Source organism: Alligator mississippiensis, chromosome 1, assembly GCF_030867095.1.
Source record: "Alligator mississippiensis isolate rAllMis1 chromosome 1, rAllMis1, whole genome shotgun sequence".
NCBI lineage: Eukaryota > Metazoa > Chordata > Crocodylia > Alligatoridae > Alligator > Alligator mississippiensis.
Genome location: NC_081824.1, coordinates 373,946,740 through 373,967,246, shown reverse-complemented (window position 1 = coordinate 373,967,246; position 20,507 = coordinate 373,946,740).

Here is a 20,507-nt window from a genome sequence, read left to right as displayed (position 1 = left end):
CAGTGTATGCTGTGTGTTATCCCAGGGTGGGGGATTGTGGGGTGTGGGCACCAAGGAGGTGGAGCTTGAGGGCCCAGAACCCCAGCCTCTGGTCACAACTCTGTGGGTGCACATGGTACGATAAGGCTGGCAGGTGGGAGACTTCATTTTTTCATAGTTTTATAGTTGGTAGGGTTGGAAGGGACCTGAGCAGATCATCAAGTCCGACCCACTGCCATGGCAGGAAAGAATGCTGGGGTCAAACAACCCCGGCAAGGTGTTCATCTAGCCTCCTTTTAAAGAACTCCAGGGTAGGAGCCGGTACCACTTCTCTTGCAAGTTGGTTCCAGATCCTAGCCACTCTGACAGTGAAGTAGTGCCTCCTGATGTCTAGTCTGAATCTACCCTCTGCCAGCTTGTGACCATTATTTCTAGTCACTCCTGGCAGTGCTTGGGGGAACAGGGACTCCCCCAATGCCTGCTGGTCCCCTCTGACTAGTTTGTAAATGGCCACTAGATCAACCCTCAGCCTTTTCTTGTAGAGGCTGAACAGGTTCAGGTCCCACAGCCTCTCCTCGTAAGGCCTGCCCTGCTACCCCCTGATCATACGAGTGGACCCTCTCCATGTTGTCCACATCCCTCCTGAAGTGCAGCATTCAGAACTGGACACAGTACTCCAACTGCAGCCTGACCAGTGTCGTATATAGTGGAAGGATCACCTCCTTGGACCTGCTTGAGATGCATCCGTGGATGCATGACAAGGTATGGTTGGCTTTCCTGACCGCATCCCCACACTGTTGGCCCACGTTCATTTTGGCATCAATAATGACTCCAAGATCCTTTTCTGCCTCTGCAATGATGAGAAAGGAGTCCCCCAGCCTGTAGGTATGCTGCTGGTTCTTCCTCCCCAGGTGCAGTACCTTACACTTGTCAGTGTTGAAAGCCATCCTGTTCTCATCGTCCCACCCCTGTAACCTGTCTAGGTCTGATTGCAGCCTATTCCTCTCTATTGGCATGCCCACTTTTCCCCACAACTTAGTGTTGTCTGCAAATTTGAACAGGGTGCTTTTTATCCCCTTGTCCAAGTCGCTGATGAAGATGTTGAACAGTGCAGGCCTGAGGACCAAGCCCTGTGGAACGCCACTGCCCACATCCCTCCAGGTCAAATAGGACCCATCCACCACCACTCTCTGGGTGTGGCCCTCCAGCCAGTTAGTGACATATTTGACTGTGTAGACGTCAACACCACAGTCCTCTAGTTTTTTTAATGAGAATGGGGTGAGAGACAGTGTTAAAGGTCTTCCTAAAGTCCAAAAAGACTACGTCCACTACTACCCCTGCCTCTAAGGATTTTGTAACCTAGTCATAGAAGGCCACCAGGTTGGTCTGACATGACATGCCTATAATGAACCTATGTTGGTTGCCCCTAAGCATAATCTCCCCTGCTGGCCCCTTGTGGACATGCACCAGGATAATTCTCTCAAAAAGCTTACCCAGGATCAAGGTAAGACTAGCTGGCCTATAGTTTCCTGGGTCCTCCTTCCTCCCTTTTTTCAAAATGGGAACCACATTGGCTCTGAAAGAGACTACCAAAGCCAGGACAGTGTCCTCCACATGACAGGCCTGGAAGTCTGCCAGGCACTCCTCAGCTACTGTGACCAGCCATTCCAGCAGCTGGTTATGGTCCTGGGTCCTATGCTACTGGAGTCAGTGCATACATAGGTCCCCAGCTGAGGGAAGTGGTGACCCTGATCACTAGGGATCCTGGTTTGCTTTGATAAAAAAAAAATCCTCAATGTTTGGATTAAAAAAGTAACCCAAATTCTACACTTTCCATGATCAAGGAAAAATGTGGATTTTGGGGTGGTTGTTTTTTTTATCCAAAAAAGGATCTTTTTATCAGGCAAAATCAGGATCCCTGCTCATGAGGTTCAAGAAGGAGAAGTGCAAAGTCTTGCACATACGATAGAATAATCCCATGCACCAGAACAGGCTGGGGACTGATAGCCTAAGTGGCAGCTCTGCAGAAAAAGACCTGGGGGTTACAGTAGACAATAAGCTGAATATGGACAAAAGTGTGTCCTTGTTGCAAAGAAGGCAAACAACATAGTGGGCTACATTTATAGGAAATTTTCTGGCAGATTGAGGGAAGTGCTTATTCCTCTCTATTCAACACTAGTGAGGCAACATCTGGAGTACTGTGTCCAGTTTTGGACCCCCCACTACAGAAAGGATGTGGACATCTTGGAGAGAGTGCAGAAGAGGGCATTAACATATTTAGGGAGCTGGGTAATGTGACTTAGGAGAGGCTGAGGGAACTAGACCTATTTAATCTGGAGAAGAGAAGACTGAGGAGGACTACCTGAAGCATGTTAGTTTGTCTGTTCTTAGTGTTGGCAAACAAGGAGCAATAGTCTCAAGTTGAAGCTAGGATACATTAGATATTAAGAATAACTTTTTTTACCCAGAGGATAGTAAAACATTGGAACAGGCTACCTAGAGAGATTGTGGTATCTCCATTCTTGGAAGTTTTTATGGCCAGGATGTATAAAGCCTTGTCTTGGATGTTTTAGTTGTGGATGGTCCTGCTTTGAGCAGGAGGTTGTCCTCCTGAGGCCCCTTCCAACCCTAATTTTCTATGTTTAGAGAATTTCTTATTGGTTAAATTATCTGGCTTCTTATTGTGGATCCATATTATGATGCCTAACTCTCAGGTGCTTATATGACTAAAGGGAATCCTCAGCCATGAGTTGGGTGTATAGATCCCCCCCTCCAGTACTTGGGGAAAGTTCAGGGTCTAAGAGTGAAATTTACAGAAGCCAGCATGCTTAATAAGAATACATCTAAACTGCCAATATATATAAAGGCACAGGGGTCACACCTCTAATGAAGCAGGATGCCAAAGGTAGGTCAATCCTTTCTTACAAGCAAAATAAGGAAAAGATATCATACCCCTTAAGTCATGTGGTCCAAGAACTAACCCCAGATATGGTAGATTCAGGAGTAATTATCCACTCTGATTTATTTGGAGCAGGAATTTGAATCTATAACACTTATTTCCCAGAGATTTCATTCAGCATGGGATTAGATTTTGGATAACTCTTGCTCTTGCTGAATATGTTCAACTGTTCATGAAAGACTTAGTTGTTAAAAATATCAACAACTGAATCCAGCTTCCCCAGGGAAATGTACTAACTATAAAGACTGAAATATAGAACTGTTGTTTCTCACACTGGGTACATCTACATGAGATACTTACTCAAGATTAGAGCAAATTACTCTGCAGTAAGTCTCACCATCTACTACATGTGCAGACACTTACTACACAGTAATTTGCTCTGATCATGAATAAATTTGCTACCTTGTAATACAAGTGATAAATTTACTCAGTTACTTACTGGGAAGTGACTGGACATGTCTACATATGCATTTATGCTGACTTAAATTTCCTGACCAGTAAGTTACTGATTTATGGAAGGGCCTGGGGTGGACTCCTATCAAGTGAGAGAGTCAACCATTTGTAGATTGACCCAGGGCTCTCCATTGGCCAAAGCTGGGTCTAGGGCCTGAGTGGCTGGAGTATGCCACAAGAGGTTCCAGAACTGAGAACCTGGGGTCCTGACTGGCTGGAGAGTGAGGCAAGGCTCAAGTGAAAGAATATCTCTCAGGGGGGAGAGCACCAGTGAGAGAGTAAGGGAGTCAGCCACAAGCAGTCTGGAATGATGGAGGCTGAAACCCAGCCACCTGATGGGAGGTATCCTGTAAGGGGTCTGAGAGAAAGTTGGGGCCAGCGAGTGATGGTTATATTACAAGGTGGAGTCTGAAATAGAGGACTCAGAAGTGAGCAGCCCAGGAAGAACATCTAGGAGCCTTGAGTGGGAGGAGAAAGACCAGGGCAGACAGGTCTTCAGGGGTCCTGCATAAGACGTGAAACTGCACCCTGCTGAGGATGGATGGTGTGGTGGTGTTGCCAGTCTCCAAGAAATGCCACACCTGTGCCTCCTCAGTGAAAGGAGAGTATGAGGTGCCAGAAATCCTCAGCCCCCACTGAATTGTGGGTACCCCATGGATGGGAAAGGCTAATGGAGCACAGCCTGACAGAAAAGCAACAGGCTTGGGTGACAGCACAGAGGCCAGGAGGGCCCGAGGCCCAAGCCAGTGGGAATTGGCCTGAATAGGACTGAGGCCTAGTGGGAGACTGAGAAGAAGGTCCAGGCAGGTCACAGGACATCTGAGGCCTGAGTGGGCCAGAGGCTGAGTTTGAGATGCCCAAGGCCAGAGAGGACCAGGGGCCGGAATCATCCTAGTATGTGGGGTGGTAGGCCAGATGTCCCATCGTACAGTAGGGCCACAATTGGGCAGCCTGAAAGTCTGCAAGGGGTGAGGACCAAACATGAGAAAGAGGAAGACTGAAGGGCTGTATGGAGTAGGGCCAAGGAGCCAGAAGGGCCATGCAGATTAGGGCAGAGTGCAAGTGGCCCATGGTAGGGTGACCCAGTAAAAGGGGCAGTGTGAGTGAGACCCAGTTATGGGACATATGTAGGATGACCAACATATGGACAGAGTCTGGCCCTAGAGAGGGCTAAGTGAATGTCACTTGTTTGGAGGCCATCTGCAAGGCATGGAACACAGTAGAGGGAAGGTTGGAGTCATGCATTTTTGCCCTTGGTATCTGGGTTTAAAATGGCCATCCTCCCACTTAGATTAACATCAAACTTTATGTAACAGCAAAGGCATGGCAGGAGAGACAGGGCAGACTGCCCTAGACAGGTAGGTGGGCTGATGTTTAGCTCAGCTGTGGATGGCCCCCTGTCATAATACTTATTCATTTATTTGTGGTGTTTCATTTTGATCATGTAAAAAATGAGGATTTGGGGTTACCTTTTTAAAAAATCTGACAATTACGGATTTTTATTTTAAATCACAACAAACCAGGATCCCTGATGATCAGGAAAATTCTACTAGCTGTTTGATGAAAGCGAAAATCCACCTCATACTCCTGCTCTAGTGGTACGTAACAGACACCACCCACTCTTGTTGCTCTCCTCTCTGACACTAACCCAGAGACTTTCAATTGTACTATCTCCAGTTTCATACTGGAACTCTGAGCAGTCACACAGCTCTTTTTACATAAAGCAAAACTACTCCTCCTCTCCTCCCCTGCTTGTGTTTCCTGAATAGTTTATACCAGGGTGAGCATAATATGGCCTTCAGGCTGGATCTAGACTTGACAACTGACTGGATCTGGCCCATGGCTGCCCCGAAGCAATCTTCAATGAGCTGAGCCCCACCTGGTCCTGATGGGGCATCCCACACTGCACTTCAGCCCACATCCACTGACCCAGGCCCTAACCAGTGTACACATCTTCCAACAGGGCTGTTCCTGGCGCTGCTCTATCCCACTTCATCTCCAGCAGAAGCTGACCAGATGGGGTAGTAGTCAGAGGGCCTGCTACAGGTGGAATTAAGACTTCTGCTTGTTGCCAGAGGCCACAAGCTTCCAGCTTCCACCCTCCTTGGTGTCCACGTCCTTTTCCTTTTCTAGTGCTGCCTCTGGCAGTGCTTCCCTCACAGTTCTAGAGGTTTCCTCCAGCATTGAATTGATTAAGTCTTCATGGCAGAGGATGCTTCAGAGCCTTGCCACTTCCTCTCTTGCCTACTCCCTGATGGACACCACCAGGAGGCACTGCTTATATTGCAGGCATCCCCTCACTTGGCTATCACTGGAATCTGCAAGCCACAATCTCCACAGTGCCAAACTAGGACGTAGGTGGAAGCCTTGCTGGTAAGCAGTCCTGCTTGGACAGACACCTTACAGGCACAAGGAGAGAAAGAGCTGGCAGTGATAGTGTCTCTGGCTCCAGCCATTTTACTGGGTCTCTAAATCTGCTGCCTATCTCTTCCTGCTCCTCTTTCCAAGGAGCTCTTTCCTACCAAACTCCCCTGTAAGATGGCCTGTTTGCTGTATCTCAGTACTGAAAGATTCTCTTTTCCCTGCTAACCTGCTGCCTCTCACTAGCTTACAGTGAAGGGAAGTGAAAGAGTTTCTAGGGAAACTCCCTAGAAACTCCCCCTTGCTCTGGATACTAGTTAAACATGAGGTTTTGGTCTAATTGCTGAGTTTTAGGTGCTAATATAAAACTATGTAGGTTAGTCAATCCTAATCACACATAAAAAAAGAATCTTACCATTTAGGCTCCCCTTCAAAGAGAGGGACTGCAAACTGACTTTTGAACTGCTTGCAAACTGTCCTAGTTCCTGCCCCTGGTTGCTGTCTCCTTGGTCACTAAGGGAGTCTCCTTTTATATATTCCTGGCCTTGGACTGGCTCCTAGTCCTAGCTAAGGGCAGGTGGTTGTCTTAAATTTAGGAATTTAGGAAGTTAATTCCAAAGAACAGTAGATGATTCCTTTTACTGAAGATGCGTAGCCTTTAACTATCTAGGCCTTTCTACCACATCCATGGTGAATACTCAAGTGTAATTATTGTACTCTATGGGTGCATCTTCATATGTGCTTTAATGACCATTAGCCTATTATAAAGCATCAAAAAAAATGCTCTTCAGCTAATGCACATTAAAATAGTACCACGATAGAGGTACTACGATAGAGGTACTAGATTTAATGTGCGTTACCTAAAGTGTATTAATGAATATGTAGACATTAGGGCTGTGCGAAACAGCACTGTTTCATTTCATTTCAACTTCCATTTCACTGATTTGACAGGACAGTGTTTTATTTCAAATTTCATTTCATATAGAAAACGCTGTTCAATTTCATTTAGTTGAAACTGTTTTGCTGTTTCGACTCTGTTTAGATGTTTCACCGATAGACTATAATGGGGAAGCATGAAACTGTCTATAAGTTTGTCATTTTTTACCTGATTTGGATGAAATCTGCCAAAATGGTAGCCCCTTCTGAGCCAGTGATGTCTGCCAAGTTTCAAGGAGATAGGTGCAGGAGTTTCTGGGACACCAGAAACATCAAGCTGCTGACAAGCAAAATATGGCACGTGTGACTTTGTGTGTGTGTCAAGGTGCAGTGGGGTGAAAACTGCAGGGGTGGTAGCCCATGATGAGGCCATGAAGGCTGCCAAGTTTCTAGGAGATAGGTGCAGGAGTTCCTCAGAAACTGCACCTCAAACAATTCAGAGCAAAACTTGTGTCAGTTGTAAGTGTGAAGGCACAGAGAAAGCTCAGTTGAAACAATATTTTTTATTCTGTTTTTCCATCCCTCCCCCATAGCACTGGGATTGGAAGGGACCTCAGGGAAGGATCACAGTCACTGGCCACCTACACATGCCAATATCAGAGCAGTCCTTCCTCCCTCTTCCCCCTTCTTCCCCATCCCTCACCTTAGTTTCTCTTTAGCTGCAAGTAGGCCCAGATTTGAAACTCGAAACATTTCAAAACTTTAGAAATATTTTGACTCCCATCATTTCATTTCAAGGTGGTTTCGAAGCCTTTTGTTTCATTTCCATTTCACTGTTCTGAGCTTGAAACAAGTCAAAATAGCATCAAAATGAAACAGTTGGTGAAATTTTGCATAGTCCTAGTAGACATGCCCAGTGTATTCTCAGGATGTTCTATGTAGCTGCACTCTGAGAATGCCTACTGAATCAAGTTCCTCAGGGGATGAGAGAACTTAGGCATGCCTATAAACATTTAACCTGTATGATAAGGAGAAATAGAACTTTAATTCATATGGGTACCATAAACTTACCATGGTAGGCTGTGATGTCCTTAAACACAATGTGAATGGGTTACCTCCTGCATCAGAAGCAGTTAAGCTGCGTTTTTATACAGTAATGACATGACAGGATTAATTAATCCACTTAAACTGTTTCATGAACAAAGTTACATTGCTTCCAATTCAAGAGCTAGCCCATGTAAAGCAATCAACATGTTTGAGAGTACTGCTTCTCTGAACGACAAGCTTGTAATGAAGACATATTCTTAGATTCTTGGGAATCTTTAAGGTCAAACAGTAAGGTACCTATGATATTTCCAGGGTTAGGCAGCAGCTGAGTGGGAAGATTTTACAATTGCAGCATTGGTCATGGCAGCTAATATGTCCTTTTTTCCCCTATCTATTCTTAAAGACTTGGTAAACACTTGGGCAAGGTCTACACAGCAAAATGAATGTGTGATGGCAGTGTATGCTAGTGTACCCATTAATCTAACTAGTATGGGTATTAATAATAGTGACAATGTAGTGACATAGGATTTAGCAGTACATTAGTAATGAGAGTACATACCAAAGTCTCTAAAGAATTTGCACTCCGATTGCAAGCAAATGCAAAAGCCTGTGCCACTGTGTCTTCACTGCCATTATTACCTGTATTTGCTAAATTAATCAATCATGGATATGCTAACACATGCTACAATCAAATTGTTCTTTACACGTGTGCACATACTTTCTCTGCATATGGTTGTAGTTATGTACCTAAGTATCACATTGACCTTAGTTAGATTAGCCAAGTACTTAAAATTAAGCATATGTCTAATTGTGTGTAGGATTGTTAGAGTCCTAAGAGCCCTCAAGTGCTGACAAAATGTAAAGTGAAGAGTGACCAGCATTAAAAAAAAAAACTGGTGTGTAATAGTGATATGGTCATATGAAATGTGATCATTTTACTTTTGAAGAAAATATTCTTATGGTTTTAGGAAAAAAACATTTAGCTTTTGGCTTTAAACATATGTTGATTTAGAGAGAAAAAAAATGTTTTACTGGAAAGATAGGAAGTCTTTGCCTTCCCTCTGTGCTATTTTGTTGATATATTTATCAGTAATTTGTGTGTAGTCATTAGGTTGTACTCAGTAAATTAACTTTTTGCTTGTTCACTGCAACTTGTCTCTCTCTCTCTCTCTCTCTGTCCACCTGAACAATTGATAGACACAAAAAAGGTCTAGTGGGCCATCTAAATTACCTGCTGCTATTTTAGAATTATTCCCAAAAGAAATTTAGCACAGCATTCCAGATATCCCAACACTTTGCATATTGCAAATTCAATACCATTAGTTCATTTTTCTAAGTACTAAAGATAGCTATCTATTTGTCAAAGATATACACAACTATGACTTGAGTTATTTTTCTAGCTTCACCTAAACCTTTTTTATGAATAGGTTACTTTGTGTTAGCTATATTTTAAGTCTGAAATGTTTCTACATAAGCATCCATGCCTGCATATTTTCCATGTTGACATTCTCTTTGTTTAGACACACAAAAGGAATAGACTTATTCAAAAAATACCCAAGGACAAAATTTTAAGCACTCCAAGTACCCAAAGACACAATTTCAGGAATTACTGAGGTAGAAAAGTAAGAATATGGTACCCACAGCCACTGATTTAGGACCATGGGTCCTGTGCTAGACCAGATGTGGTACACAGCAGAACACGAGGGGTAAGTGTTACATGCAGCCTGCTTCCTACAATAACCAGAATGGGTTCCATGTGTGGCTTGTGTCCTGGTCCCTGTAATTCAGACCAAGGTTCAACACCAGGGGCTGGACGATGGGGATCCACAGGTTGGATCTAACCTGCAGGTTTGACACCCTTGATTTAGCTGACCCTTGTCAGATCAATTAATTTACCAAGTATTTGGTTGTCACCTTTCCCTTGCCATCCTCAGTTGCACAACATGGTCATGCACTGTGGCTCTAGGTAGAAATCCAAGAACACTCCTTATTTTTCTACTAATCCCTAAACATTACCCCACATGTTAGTATGTTCATTACCTGAGGCCCACTATTGTCCTGGGAAAACTTGCATCATTACTCTATTACTATTTCTATGAACATTCAAAGGGCTCTCAAGCCATCTGCATCAACTACTGCCTTAAAATATCACACCAAGACTTAGCTCACAGCTAATGCTCATAATGCTGGTTTTGGTTTTGCCTAAGGCTGAGTGAAAATTTGTTACTTTTCAAACTCTTACTAAATATTTCAGTTTCAGGCTGGTACAATTGAGCCAGATTCGTTTTTGTATTGTTACTTTGTACTCTATGATATATTAATGGCTTCTGTGGTCTAGAAGGATGGTTCCATACATTCACTACTAGTTATCAATTACAAAAGTGAGGGACTGTAGGACTCAGGCTAGATTTACATTTACTGAAAGTAGAAGAAACCAAGGTAAAGAAGTTTGGATTTTATTTTGTTTGTTTTTGTTTCCCTCCTCAGCCTGGTCTTTACTCAGGTTAAAAGGCTAAGATGGTTGCTGAGAATAAGGCTGTCTGGTAGTTTTTTGCAGGCAGTTTTCTCTTTTGGGGAGAGCTTCATCCAATACTAGTAATTTTTAGTCTGGTTGGCTAGAAGCTGGGGTTAAAAGGTCACTTCTACCTATTGCTATGTCAAGATCCAGGAGTATCCCCAGATTATTCAAAAAAAGGACCCTATTAAGATCTGTCAGGAAAAAAAAAAGTCTACATTCAAATGTTACTTGCAGGTATGAACATATTTTTTAAGCTGCTATTTATGCTAAAGCTCATTTTTTCCTTCCTAAATAGTCTTATTCTCATGTTAAAAAAAAACTATGCAGATGAAGTCCTGTAGAGTTAATTCATTTCTACTTTATGTGAGTGATTTCTGATCAAAATGAAACAACCTAATATCACTGGGATATTATGATGTACTGGAAACCGCCGCCATTCGTGGCTTTGCACCGTGAATATTCAAACCCACGAAATCTCCCTGAGCACTCTCCCTCCCCATACGCTCTCGCCATGGTCCCCCTCCCCCCCCACCAACAATGCTGGTGTCGTCTGGGGGAGCTCCATGCTTCCCTCCGCTGGGCTCCTGCCACCGTGCTTCTGACGTATTCATGGATTTTGCCATTCGCAGGGATCTCTGGAACATATCCCCTGCGAATGGTAAGGGTCTCCTGTATTTAGATTTTGTGTAAATTTGTTATTCAAAATAGTGAAAGCCAGACACCTACAGATCAAAACATACAAATAACTAAAAATGAACCAAGCCAATTGATCTATTCATAAATGGCCTGGATTTCCACTCTGTCACACCAGCTTCATGGTGATATAACTGGACTTATTTCACTAGAGTAAAGCTGGCACTAGACTGTTACTTCATGTTGGATAATAAGTTTAATTATCTTCAAAGACACTTCAGTCCTGATTAAAGAATTCTCTCCTAGTTTCCCAGGACATTATTTCCCACTGAAACTAAATTTTGTCCATGAAGAGTATTTCTTTTGGGGGGCTTTAGAAGCTTAGCGTGATGGAGAAATTCTGTCTTCTTTTTTGACATTGTTATAATGAAGCTTATGCTAAAAAATTGTGTACATGGAGAAAAGTGGAAGATTTTAACTTCCCTTGTCTTTAAATCACTGTCATTTTTTTTCCCTTTCAGTGTCATGAAAAGTACTGTTTCAAAAATAAATGTGATGGTCTTCCACTTGGGCTGTTTCTGTTCTTGAGAACAAAAGCTATGGGATAGCTTTAGTACTCCCTTCAAAAACTAAATTGCTTGCTAAATTGCTTTCTAGGCACCAAGTCAAAAGTCTTTTAGATATGAATTATGTGCAGGAAAGAAGCTTTCCTGAAAGTCATATGAGTGATGCAAGAGACTCCACACAAAGGAAACTAAAGCCCCCTAAGGATTTGGTAGTTTCATTTCCCCTGTTCAAGCATAACTCTTTCTACTCCCACAATAGTAAACTGTCATATTTTGGGGTATTCACTAACTCAGCAGTGGCAGTTAGCTCTTATAAGTGGTGTAACAAAATCATTTCCTGTTTATGAGTTTGGATATGATGAGCCATATGTCTGTGAACATAAATGTTTATTCCAGATGTGCACCTAGTTTACATAATGATTTAATAGCTTATTTGTGCATCTTGAACAAAGACTTAATTAACCCTCATCTACCAGTGCTTGAATAATGTATCAGCTCATTTCTAGCACTTTAAAAATGCCCATGTGTATTTATTCTGCATTTTGATAATATATGCAATATTTTAAGAACTTGGATGCTTAGGAGATTGTGATTATACGTTGATTTCCTTGCATTTCCAGTTCCTTGAATTGCCAATCCTAGACACTGATTTAAAGACATGAAAAACAAAAATATATATATGGTATATATTGCAATATTCAGGAGTGTGAGGTCTGCAAAAAAGTCTGAGGCTAAGTACAGACAATCAAAAAGCCTGAGGTGGAATCAATCCAATCTATGCACATTTCTCTAAACTGTCTTGATTGGAACATTAACAAACAGACCTTGTGTTCACTCTTCCATTGGCCAAGGCAGTTACTGGCTTGCCTGCCAGTTGTTCCAGTGGTGTCTCTGGTGCTCGTGCATGCCTCCCAACTCCACCAGGCAGTAGCTGACAGGTGGAGGGATAGCAAGGGGGTGGGGAAGGGATATTTGTTACCTGGGTGAGCTGGGCCACAGGGGATAAGCCCTGCCTCCGAGGCTTTCCCCTCCAACCCACTGTGCAGACCCCTGGTGGAGGGGGTGGAGGGGTTTGCTTCCCCTCAGCTCACCCTCCTGCAGCTGAGGCAGGGGAGCTGGCAAAGGGATGTGGCTGGAGCACTTGCTGCCTAGCAGAGTCCAGGTGCCGGGGAAAGCCCATGCTTCAGTGGCTTCCCCTTACCCAGTGTGAAGACGCCTGCTGGAGGCTGTCAAAAATGGGCCATACTTAAGAATTTATTGAAAAATTCTCAGCTCAGCACAGGCTGTGAAGAATTTTTCTGCTGGCATTGGTGCTGACTGCTGCTGAGGGGAGTCTGGAGTGAAGGGGAACTTGAACCACAAACAAGAAGATGTTTTAATAGAAAGTAAAAATATTATACTTTTAAACATCTTTAATTGCATTGTATGTGTGTCAAGAGGAAGGGAGGGGTGAAGAAATCAAAGACAAAAAACAATCAAACTCTTGGAATGAGGTTGCTCATCTTGCATGGAGAAGAAACATAGCAGTGTGTGACAAATTATTACAAAAATATATTGTGAAGAAGGTAAGAAGCTAGGCTGTAATATGGTAGCAAGGTGAGGAGGGGAGAAGGGGGTGAGGAAGAAAGGATTTCCTTACAGATTTCTTCACTACTACAAGCTATTATTATTGAACCATCAAGCAAAACTTTCTGTGATGTGAAGGGAACAAAAAAAAAATCTATACTATAAGAAATAGATTTTAAAACCTTCTTATTAGCCAAGGAAATCAAGTAGACTTTTCCTCTCAAAAATTTAAAATATCAATAAGCCTATCAATTATTAGTAGAGATCCAGGCTTTCTGTTTCCCACAGAACAAAAAAAAAAAAAGAAGGAAAAATGTGGATTTTCTCCTTCAAAGGAGAAAATCATGGGGGCGGGGGGCATAGGCAACATGCTTGGGGTATATGGGGAGGCACATGCTCCCTCAGATTTCTGCTCCAACACAGGGACATGGGGCTGCAGCCTGGACATACTGGCACTGAGCAAAAGCCACCTCTGTGTCCCAGCAAATGGAACCTAGTATGGAAAGGCAGAGCAGGGTGGGGAGGCTCAGTGCTGCTGCTGCCATTGCCACCACCACCAGGAGCACCGGGCCACCAAGGTGAGGTGCCCCTACCCACCCAGAAGCAGAAGGGGGGCGCAACTCTGCATTGCTACTACCACAGTGCCTCACCATGGCAGCCATGGCAGTGCTGCTGGCATAGCACTCCCAGTGACGAAGGCAGTGTTTCGTGCAGTGTTATGCCCCCCTGCTGCTGCTGAGTGAGGAGGGGGTGCCTCACCTTGGTAGCTTTGGCAACACAATGCTCCTGGCTGTGGCAGCAGTGGCATCAGCAGCACCAAGCTTCCCCACCTCACTCTGCCTTCCCATACCAGATCCCTCCTGCTGAGCTGTGAAGGTAGCTCCTGCCTAATGCCAGTCCAGCCAGGCTGCAGTCCAGTGCTAAGTTGTGAATGGAGAAATCTGCGGGAGCATGTGCCCCCTGCATGCCCCCCAGCATGACACCTATTGCAGCTCCTATGCCCACCTACCCCCTGCCCTACACACTGCGGGGCTGGACCCTGGGGGTGGGAGCCAGTGGGTGAGGAGTGAGAGCTACTTTAGAGGGCTGGGGAGATTGGGGGACCAGTGAGTAATGTGCGAGGGGCTGTGGGTCAGGAGTGAGGGGTAGCAGAAGGGCTGGGGAGTGAGGGGTATGAGTTGGGATTGAGAAGAAACATCATGGGCAGGGGCAGGGCAGTGGCATATCAGTGTTGCTTAGTGGCACTGCGCAGCAGGGTGAGACAGCCGCAACTGGGCCTGCATCCTGATGAGCGAAGGGGACAGAAGAAGCTTTGATTTTCTATGATAAAAAAACAAAATCAAATGCCAAAATACATAGTTATTTACAAAGTGCTTTATTATAATGATTGAGGTGCTGGTAGGCTTCCACGTTGCTTTAAAATTGTAAATATATGTGACGGGCTAGCTGGCAGTGACCTAGCCCAGGGGTTTTGAAAGGGCAAAAATGATTAGAGGACTTGGGTCCCTTTCCTCATCAATCTGGTAATGATTTGGCCCAGGGGTTTTGAAGGGGTAAAAGATGATTGGAGGACTTGGGGTTCCCTTTCCTCACCAATCAGGCCCAGAGATTCACCCCTCATGTCTGCTGATTGGCCCCTTGGGTCACCTGGAGGGGAATAAAAGGGGCAGCACAGCTGACTCAAGAGGAAACCAGTGAGGGACTATGAGGAAGGAGCTTTGAAGAGCTGGCAAGAGCTGAGCTAATAGGGAGGAAGCAGTTGCCCCAGAAGAGCCTGAAGGAGCAGGACCTGCAGGCAGCAGTGGGACCCTCAGTAGCACAGTGTGTGGCCGGCAAGAGAGGCATCCTGCTGTGCTCCAGGATCCCCTACGAGAGGCTGTGGCCAGCAGTAGGATCTGAGCAGTGACCTGAGGGGTCCCAGCTTGACTTCCAGCTCCTCCAGAGACCAGGCAGCTCGACATGAGGCCGGGGCTCCAGGAAGGTCAAGACTCCTAGCAGCTTAGAGCAGTACTAGCAGTGGTAGATGTGTGGCAGTGTTCTTGTCTACCACAGGGGAGATCTGAGTTCAAGTTTTAGGTTTGGTGACTTGGGGTGAGTGAGCTAATAAGGAGAAATTCCTCTTGCAATAAACAAGAGCCATTGTGTTTTCCCCCCTTTCTCCCCCACCAGTGACCCAGGCCCTATATTTCTTTGTCCTTTGACATTTTGTATTTTGTGCCTTTTTATATTTCCCCAACCAGTATTGTTTGCTCTGTTGCTTGTGTTTTGTTAACTCTGTCTTTTGCCAATGATTGTAAGTGTCTAACCTTTGTTGAATCCTGCCCCTTGGAGCATTGTGATGTCTACTATACCCCCCTGATTATGCCTGTTAAGTTCCCTCATTAAAAGGTATATGGTTAAGTCCCCAGTGGTGGTCTGGCTCTGCTCTATAGGGGGAGGAGAGTCCCTACACCTCCCACAGCACTTGTGCACTGCTCTGATCCCTTCAATTGGAGAGGGGGTACCTTTTGGAGTACCACCCAGGTAACATATATCAATAAAACAGTGTGTGCAACTCATACATACACACACACACACAGTGGCATTTCACTTAAATCATGGGGGAAAGAACATGGATTTGGGGATTTTTAATCTGAGAATACTGGATTTTTAACAGAGAAAATCAGGATCCCTGATTATTAGTAATTTATTAGTAATTAAAATATTTTCTTCCATGATTTTGTCATCTGTTTTTTCAGAGAAAGTTTGTATCTTTTCCTGGATAAAACTATTCAAAGCTTTATATAAACTAGGTGTAACTTATTATATACTTGTATCTACAGTGATTTATTAATGATTATTTAATAATGTATTAGTAATTGTTAATTACTAATAGTAAGGGACCTGGCTTTCTTTGTTAAAAATACCCAATTTTTTAGTTAAAATTCATAATATTACTGATGTTTCATTTTAATCACAGAAAAAACAGGAATTTTGGGCTACTTTTTTAATCCAAAAGTTGTAGATTTTTTTTTTTATTTCAGAGAAATCCAGGATCCCTGGAATTTATTCACTGGGAATAGTAGTGAGGCTTTTGAGGTAAAAACTAGTTTACTCTCCACTTAATAGTTCATTAGGGGGAAAAAAATCTTTAGTATGAGCTAGATGCTTCAACTTACTACATCAGTACTTCCATTGAAAATAAGAACCGATTTATTTTCCATTAAAAATGAGAATGCATAATGCTCCTAGCACCCAGTTTTAAATTTGTTTCATGTCTTACAACACCAAAACATGAAAAGAGAAATTTCTTGTCTAGTCTTGTAAAAATGGAACTGTAAGGACTCTTAGAAAGAGGCATTTATCTATTACTGATTCAAAAATGAAGGTTTATTAGGCTTTGAATAGATTAAGGAAGAATATATATCCCAAGGTTTATAATACTTATAGGAGTTACAAATCCAAATTCTTTCTGTACCCATGGGAAAAATGAGACATTAAACAAAGCTCTTTCAGCAATAGGAAAATATATCACTGTAGATATGAGTACATTATAAGCTACACCTAGTTTATATAAAGCTTTGAATAGCTTTACCCAGGAAAAAAATGAAAAATTTCTCTGAAAAAAACAGATGACAAACAAATGAAAGAAGAAAATACATGCAAACAAATGGAAAGGCAGATGAAAAGAACTTACCTGCTGTTATACAAAGAAAGGAACTACTATTTTTTTATTAAATTATGTTATCAGGAGTACTCTTCAATACTCACAAGGGTAAGACTAATGAATCCCTTTTTTGGGGGGGTGGTAATTTCTGTATTGAACAGATTGGGGAGTGAAGATGGGGAGGAATATATGAAAACAGTATGCAAAATATCTCAGTAGGTAGCTGAATTCTGGTGTTTCCTTATTTTTTAAAGCCCCAGCCCCAGAAGGTGATTAACTACCTAGGACCCCATTCAGTCAATAGACTTCAGGAATTCCTAAATGTGATTAGGGTTCAAATGGCTAAGCAGTCTACAGAAAAAAGAGTGATAAGCACCTATGAAGACTAATTTAACCAACCTAAAAATGCTTAGAGATAAGTAATAGGAACTGGCAAAGCAAATGGCTGTTTAGTAACACTTAGGCATTCAAAGATGAAATGTGGATTGGTTTGCTGTGCCAAAAACTCTGTTTGGAGAAAAGAATATTTGCAAATAATTACTTTCCTAAATTTAGAGCTAGATTACATATTGTATACATAATACCAAATATTTTCAGGGCTACAGGAGGAGTCCTAGGGGAACCAGGGTTCAGGATGTATCACTGTTATGTTGTGCTTGGGGGTTGTAATAGTATAAAGCCTTTTCTTGGAATACTGTCTAGTGGAGGATCCATATTCCTCTCGCTGCCAATATCTTACCCTTTCGTGCCCAATCTGTCCTTGCTTGCTTCTGGAAAGGACCATTTTATATAGATCCTGCAATCCCCCAACTCCAGTAGGCTTTACATTAGGAGGTGGGAGGAAGACTTTCTTCACCTTTTTTCTTGGGATTGCTAGTCACAGTGTAGTCCTAAAGGAATAATGTCTTCATCCTTTACATATTTCTTTTCTTGGTATTTAAAACTTCCAAAAATATAAAATAGAAATATATAAATCTGCCACAATCCTTCTTTGCTAAGAATGTAGACATAACTAATGCTGGTTCAGGATAAAGGTTAATACTGAAGAGCAATTATAATTCCTGCAGTGTTAATTGAAAATAAAATAGTTAGAATCAAGTAGAAAACCTATGTGGAATGATTAATGGAAGCAGTATTTTTATTAGGCATATTTTATAGGATGTATCAGTCTACTTTACACTTTATCTCCCTTATAGCATGTCACTACTAGTTTTGAAGATGAACAGAGACAATTGTCAACATTAATGGTCTTCTGTCACATATATAGCATTTTAATTTTGTTTTATATTGTAAAGAAGCTACACATTGTGTTGTGTGGTCAACACTAATTTGGAAGCTTGCCATTTAACAATGAATGCACTGAGACAGCTCCCTGGAGTAAATGCCTCTTATTCTAGGGGTGAATTAATCCCTCTTTACCTTGTTTGATTTCAATATTAAAGGGAAGCTGACACAATATGACAGTATTGATGTTTACATCTGAGAATAGAATGAAAGGTAATGCTCTTAAAACTTAAAGGACCCCAATGTTTAAATATGATAGTGTTGAATTATTAATAAATAGTCCCCAAAAATGTATTTGAAAAGTTGTGTTTATTGTTTATAGCTACTTTCATATGTCATCATATGTAATGTTATATTATATAAATAATGTATGCTTGGTGATGTGATTTGCAAGTGTGTAGTTGGTTTCACATGAATTGGGTCAATTACAGTTCAGAAGTGTCTCTGGAACTTTTGTTCATTCATTAAGCATCTGTTAAGCATCTTTTATGGAGACATCGACTTTTGATGATCTGGCTGCATCTTTTGTTGCTGCTGCTGCTGTTAATTTAGCTAATGAAAAATTATTCTATCCTAGGTTTCTTCTCCCTGCCTTAGTGTAAAGTAGGTTATATTTAAATTTAATTCTATTCTGACATTTGCTCTGAATAATGTTTTATGAGAAGTGACATTAGAAAGGCTGCAGAAACTGATGCTCTGCTTGGGATACATGCATCTTAATAAAGTATATTGCACGGATGCTGTTCCACTGTTTACATTACTTAGCTTGGTAGGTCTCAGTCAGTCTCTTCATGATTTCCTTTTTTTTTCAGATTTGCTCTCATAATGTTTGTTTTGAAGACTGATGCTGACAATGGCAAGACTCTGATCATAACAAAAAACTAGGCCTTACATTTTCAGGGCAGCAGCAGCACTTAGCTTCAGAGCACCCATTGTGGTCAGAGAATATCACCTGCCTACAACCTCTCTCTCTCCTTCAAAAGTGCACTTACTTTTGCTTAGTCTTTTCTCCTAAAGCAGACTGTTTACATTTACATGGAAGCTTTCCTCTGATAGGGACTTGTTACATGTTACCCTTGACACACATGAAATGGACTTAAATTGTAAGTGTCTGCAAGCTAAAGCAGGAAAACACATGCCAAATGTACTCTGTCTCAAAGGTATGCCACTTCAGGTGAGAAGTATCTCTAGCTCATGTTATGCAGCACATACTGTGCTAATGTTAGTCAACTCCATAGAGATAAAACAAGCAGTTTTATCAGTCTTTCAACATCCCACAATGCACTGTTCCCAGCCTCCCTCCCCCATTCAGTACACAATATTTCCACCCTCTTGAACATTAATACCCAAGGGGTGGTGATGCTCAGTGGCAGGTAGAATGCTCCCAGTGCTAAGGCTACTGTAAGTGGCGCCCCTGAGCAGCACAGCAGCTCCACAATGACCAGGAAGATGACAGCATGAATACCCCACTGCTCCATGCTCCTGCTAAACCAATCCCTTTGTCAGCAGCTGTGGCTCCACACTTCTGTGGGAATCCATACTCACCTGCAGCCAGGGGGAGGAGATATGGTACAGTAGGAGCATGGAGAAGTTGTGAGAGAAGAAGCTGCCACCTAGAGCTCACGGCTGACAGTCCAGGGTTGCTCTACCCAAGCTTAAACTGCTGTGATCCCAGGCACACACGCAAATGTTTTGCCCAAGAGGAGCTGACTTTGACGCAAATTGCACCAGAGTTTATCACATCACCTTAACAGCATGTGTAGATGCACCCTAGATTGTGTTTCTTAAGTCTCTCCCTTCTAAGCTCCAAGCCCAGGTACCTTCATTAGGCTTGTAGAGATTTACATGCACAACTTAAAATCCTTTAAATAAATTGTTAACTCATATTACCAAAACAAAAAGGAAGAAAGCAAACACAAAAATAGAAATTGTTAGTCCCAACCACAGGGCAACTGAACAAACCCATATAGAGGAGCACAATCTTGTCAATTTAGGGTATAATTTCTCCTCCCTGGTAGTAGAATTTAATGAAAAAGCTGTGAAAATCCATGCATTCTTAACTAAATGCTAAGCTCCACTATTCAAAAGGAATCAAATCTATGCCAGGGTTGAAAAGAATGCATTAAAATCCATGGTATTGTCTTCCTTTATTGTCTATACTTTGGCTGTTTTTAGGGTAAAGACATTCAGAGAAACATAGTCTGGTACCAGTATACTCTCAGGAGCCAAAGTGATGTCTGCTAGATGAGTTTTTGCTTGATTTCAGTTTTAATAATTTCCTATGAAACAATTTGGAAACTTAGAAGCTTAAATGAGGAGTGTCAAACATTTTTAGTAGTGTATAGACTTCTGTGTGGGGGTAAAGTTGCTTCATTTTTACAGAACTGACACTCTTAAAAATATGCTTTTAAGTATACTGCCTTAATCATAATTAAAGGAGGAAAGAAGGAAGGAAAGACTTACTGGTTTGAGTCTGTGGAAACAAGACTTCAATTTTTATCACTTGAGTGAACTTTTACTTGAAATCTGTGACAAATGAACAAGTAAAAATGCACTTTATAGTGTGTGCTTCTGTGACTACACTACTTGAAATCATAGCAAATTCCCAGTATAGAAAAG